Here is a 6024-nt window from a genome sequence, read left to right on the forward strand (position 1 = left end):
AGGAGTCATACAAAAACATTTTATTAAAAATAGTAAAAAATGAAAAAGGCACAAAAAGGTCATAATAAAGTATGTCGTCAAAAAAAGCATCAAATACTCATAGTATAGTATGTTCAGAATTACTTAGTGCGGTATTCTGTCAAAAGTGGTATAACAATCATAGAATAATATGTGCTCCAATATGGATTTCAAAAAAGTCATACATAAGAATGTCTTCAGAAATGGCATGTAAAAAAAATACTAATACTAAAGTATGTCAAAATATGACATGTCCCAAAAACAGCTGAAAACACTTCAAAATAGAATAAAATAGCTTGCCAAGACACGCCATAGCATAGAATGTTTCAAAACCTGTAAAAAACAAAATATAACTGCATGTTGAAAAAATGACCGAAAAGGCAAGGCTATAGTATGGAAAAATGTCAAAATATGACATGTCCCAAAAACAGCTGAAAACACTTCAAAACAGCATAAAATAGCGTGCCAAGATGTGCCATAGCATAGAACGTTGCAAAAACTTCCAAAAACAACAAAAAACTGCATGTCGAAAAATTGACCGAAAAGGCAAGGCTATAGTATGGAAAAAATGTCAAAATATGACATGTCCCAAAAAGAGCCGAAAACACTTCCAAATAGCATAAAATAGCGTGCAAAGACATGCCACAGCATAGAATGTTGCTAATTTGGCCAAAAACACCATAAAAATACATGTCAAAAAAATGACCGAAAAGGCAAGGCTATAGTATGGAAAAATGTCAAAATATGACATGTCCCAAAAACAGCTGAAAACACTTGTAAACGGCATAAACTAGCGTGCCAAGACACGCCATAGCATTGAATGTTGGAAATTTGGCCAAAAACACCATAAAAATGCATGTTGAAAAAATGACCGAAAAGGCAAGGCTATAGTATGGAAAAATGTCAAAATATGACATGTCCCAAAAACAGCTGAAAACACTTCAAAACAGCATAAAATAGCATGCCAAGACACGCCATAGCATAGAAAGTTGCAAAAACTGCCAAAAACACCACAAAACTGCATGTCGAAAAACTGACCGAAAAGGCAAGGCTATAGTATGGAAAAATGTCAAAATATGACATGTCCCAAAAACAGCTGAAAACACTTGTAAACGGCATAAACTACCGTGCCAAGACGTGCCATAGCATAGAACGTTGCAAAAACTGCCAAAAACAACAAAAAACTGCATGTTGAAAAAATGACCGAAAAGGCAAGGCTATAGTATGGAAAAATGTCAAAATATGACATGTCCCAAAAACAGCTGAAAACACTTCCAAATAGCATAAAATAGCGTGCAAAGACATGCCATAGCATAGAATGTTGTAAATTTGGCCAAAAACACCATAAAACTGCATGATGAAAAAATGACCGAAAAGGCAAGGCTATAGTATGGAAAAATGTCAAAATATGACATGTCCCAAAAACAGCTGAAAACACTTCAAAACAGCATAAACTAGCGTGCCAAGACACGCCATAGCATAGAATGTTGCAAAAATGGCCAAAAACACCATAAAACTGCATGTTGAAAAAATTGACCGAAAAGGCAAGGCTATAGTATGGAAAAATGTCAAAATATGACATGTCCCAAAAACAGCTGAAAACACTTCAAATAGCATAAAATAGCGAGCCAAGACACGCCATAGCATTGAATGTTGGAAATTTGGCCAAAAACACCATAAAAATGCATGTTGAAAAAATGACCGAAAAGGCAAGGCTATAGTATGGAAAAATGTCAAAATATGACATGTCCCAAAAACAGCTGAAAACACTTCAAAACAGCATAAAATAGCATGCCAAGACACGCCATAGCATAGAAAGTTGGAAAAACTGCCAAAAACACCACAAAACTGCATGTCGAAAAACTGACCGAAAAGGCAAGGCTATAGTATGGAAAAATGTCAAAATATGACATGTCCCAAAAACAGCTGAAAACACTTCAAAACAGCATAAAATAGCGTGCCAAGACGTGCCATAGCATAGAACGTTGCAAAAACTTCCAAAAACAACAAAAAACTGCATGTCGAAAAATTGACCGAAAAGGCAAGGCTATAGTATGGAAAAATGTCAAAATATGACATGTCCCAAAAACAGCTGAAAACACTTGTAAACGGCATAAACTAGCGTGCCAAGACACGCCATAGCATTGAATGTTGGAAATTTGGCCAAAAACACCATAAAAATGCATGTTGAAAAAATGACCGAAAAGGCAAGGCTATAGTATGGAAAAATGTCAAAATATGACATGTCCCAAAAACAGCTGAAAACACTTCCAAATAACTCAAAATAGCGTGCAAAGACATGCCATAGCATAGAATGTTGTAAATTTGGCCAAAAACACCATAAAACTGCATGATGAAAAAATGACCGAAAAGGCAAGGCTATAGTATGGAAAAATGTCAAAATATGACATGTCCCAAAAAGAGCCGAAAACACTACCAAATAACTCAAAATAGCGTGCAAAGACATGCCATAGCATAGAATGTTGTAAATTTGGCCAAAAACACCATAAAACTGCATGATGAAAAAATGACCGAAAAGGCAAGGCTATAGTATGGAAAAATGTCAAAATATGACATGTCCCAAAAACAGCTGAAAACACTTCAAAACAGCATAAAATAGCGTGCCAAGACATGCCATAGCATAGAACGTTGCAAAAACTGCCAAAAACAACAAAAAACTGCATGTTGAAAAAATGACCGAAAAGGCAAGGCTATAGTATGGAAAAATGTCAAAATATGACATGTCCCAAAAAGAGCTGAAAACACTTCCAAATAGCATAAAATAGCGTGCAAAGACATGCCATAGCATAGAATGTTGTAAATTTAGCCAAAAACACCATAAAACTGCATGATGAAAAAATGACCGAAAAGGCAAGGCTATAGTATGGAAAAATGTCAAAATATGACATGTCCCAAAAACAGCTGAAAACACTTCAAAACAGCATAAAATAGCATGCCAAGACACGCCATAGCATAGAAAGTTGCAAAAACTGCCAAAAACACCACAAAACTGCATGTCGAAAAACTGACTGAAAAGGCAAGGCTATAGTATGGAAAAATGTCAAAATATGACATGTCCCAAAAACAGCTGAAAACACTTCAAAACAGCATAAAATAGCGTGCCAAGACACGCCATAGCATAGAACGTTGCAAAAACTGCCAAAAACACCATAAAAATGCATGTCGAAAAAATGACCGAAAAGGCAAGGCTATAGTATGGAAAAATGTCAAAATATGACATGTCCCAAAAACAGCTGAAAACACTTGTAAACGGCATAAACTAGCGTGCCAAGACACGCCATAGCATTGAATGTTGGAAATTTGGCCAAAAACACCATAAAAATGCATGTTGAAAAAATGACCGAAAAGGCAAGGCTATAGTATGGAAAAATGTCAAAATATGACATGTCCCAAAAAGAGCTGAAAACACTTCCAAATAGCATAAAATAGCGTGCAAAGACACGCCATAGCATAGAATGTTGCAAAAACTGCCAAAAACACCATAAAAATGCATGTTGAAAAAATGACCGAAAAGGCAAGGCTATAGTATGGAAAAATGTCAAAATATGACATGTCCCAAAAACAGCTGAAAACACTTCTAAACGGCATAAACTACCGTGCCAAGACGTGCCATAGCATTGAATATTGGAAATTTGGCCAAAAACACCATAAAAATGCATGTTGAAAAAATGACCGAAAAGGCAAGGCTATAGTATGGAAAAATGTCAAAATATGACATGTCCCAAAAAGAGCTGAAAACACTTCCAAATAGCATAAAATAGCGTGCAAAGACATGCCATAGCATAGAATGTTGTAAATTTAGCCAAAAACACCATAAAACTGCATGATGAAAAAATGACCGAAAAGGCAAGGCTATAGTATGGAAAAATGTCAAAATATGACATGTCCCAAAAACAGCTGAAAACACTTGTAAACGGCATAAACTAGCGTGCCAAGACACGCCATAGCATTGAATGTTGGAAATTTGGCCAAAAACACCATAAAAATGCATGTTGAAAAAATGACCGAAAAGGCAAGGCTATAGTATGGAAAAATGTCAAAATATGACATGTCCCAAAAACAGCTGAAAACACTTCAAAACAGCATAAAATAGCATGCCAAGACACGCCATAGCATAGAATGTTGCAAAAACTGCCAAAAACACCATAAAAATGCATGTTGAAAAAATGACCGAAAAGGCAAGGCTATAGTATGGAAAAATGTCAAAATATGACATGTCCCAAAAACAGCTGAAAACACTTCTAAATGGCATAAACTACCGTGCCAAGACGTGCCATAGCATAGAACGTTGCAAAAACTGCCAAAAACAACAAAAAACTGCATGATGAAAAAATGACCGAAAAGGCAAGGCTATAGTATGGAAAAATGTCAAAATATGACATGTCCCAAAAACAGCTGAAAACACTTGTAAACGGCATAAACTAGCGTGCCAAGACACGCCATAGCATTGAATGTTGGAAAAACTGCCAAAAACACCATAAAAATGCATGTTGAAAAAATGACCGAAAAGGCAAGGCTATAGTATGGAAAAATGTCAAAATATGACATGTCCCAAAAACAGCTGAAAACACTTGTAAACGGCATAAACTAGCGTGCCAAGACACGCCATAGCATAGAACGTTGCAAAAACTGCCAAAAACACCATAAAAATGCATGTTGAAAAAATGACCGAAAAGGCAAGGCTATAGTATGGAAAAATGTCAAAATATGACATGTCCCAAAAACAGCTGAAAACACTTCAAAACAGCATAAAATAGCATGCCAAGACACGCCATAGCATAGAAAGTTGCAAAAACTGCCAAAAACACCACAAAACTGCATGTCGAAAAACTGACCGAAAAGGCAAGGCTATAGTATGGAAAAATGTCAAAATATGACATGTCCCAAAAACAGCTGAAAACACTTGTAAACGGCATAAACTAGCGTGCCAAGACACGCCATAGCAGTGAATGTTGGAAATTTGGCTAAAAAAAACCATAAAAATGCATGTTGAAAAAATGACCGAAAAGGCAAGGCTATAGTATGGAAAAAATGTCAAAATATGACATGTCCCAAAAAGAGCCGAAAACACTTCCAAATAGCATAAAATAGCGTGCAAAGACATGCCATAGCATAGAATGTTGTAAATTTGGCCAAAAACACCATAAAACTGCATGATGAAAAAATGACCGAAAAGGCAAGGCTATAGTATGGAAAAATGTCAAAATATGACATGTCCCAAAAACAGCTGAAAACACTTCTAAACGGCATAAACTACCGTGCCAAGACACGCCATAGCATAGAACGTTGCAAAAACTGCCAAAAACACCATAAAAATGCATGTTGAAAAAATGACCGAAAAGGCAAGGCTATAGTATGGAAAAAATGTCAAAATGTGACATGTCCCAAAAACAGCTGAAAACACTTCAAAACAGCATAAAATAGCATGCAAAGACATGCCACAACATAGAATGTTTCAAATTTGGCCAAAAACACCATAAAAATGCATGTTGAGAAAATGACTGAAAAGGCAAGGCTATAGTATGGAAAAATGTCAAAATATGACATGTCCCAAAAACAGCTGAAAACACTTGTAAACGGCATAAACTAGCGTGCCAAGACACGCCATAGCATTGAATATTGGAAATTTGGCCAAAAACACCATAAAAATGCATGTTGAAAAAATGACCGAAAAGGCAAGGCTATAGTATGGAAAAATGTCAAAATATGACATGTCCCAAAAACAGCTGAAAACACTTCAAAACAGCATAAAATAGCATGCCAAGACACGCCATAGCATAGAAAGTTGGAAAAACTGCCAAAAACAACAAAAAACTGCATGTCGAAAAACTGACCGAAAAGGCAAGGCTATAGTATGGAAAAATGTCAAAATATGACATGTCCCAAAAACAGCTGAAAACACTTCAAAACAGCATAAAATAGCATGCCAAGACACGCCATAGCATAGAATGTTGCAAAAACTGCCAAAAACACCATAAAACTGCA

The sequence above is a fragment of the Plectropomus leopardus genome, chromosome 12 (assembly GCF_026936395.1).
Source record: "Plectropomus leopardus strain MGB_pleo_1.0 chromosome 12, ASM2693639v1, whole genome shotgun sequence".
Classification (NCBI taxonomy): domain Eukaryota; kingdom Metazoa; phylum Chordata; class Actinopteri; order Perciformes; family Serranidae; genus Plectropomus; species Plectropomus leopardus.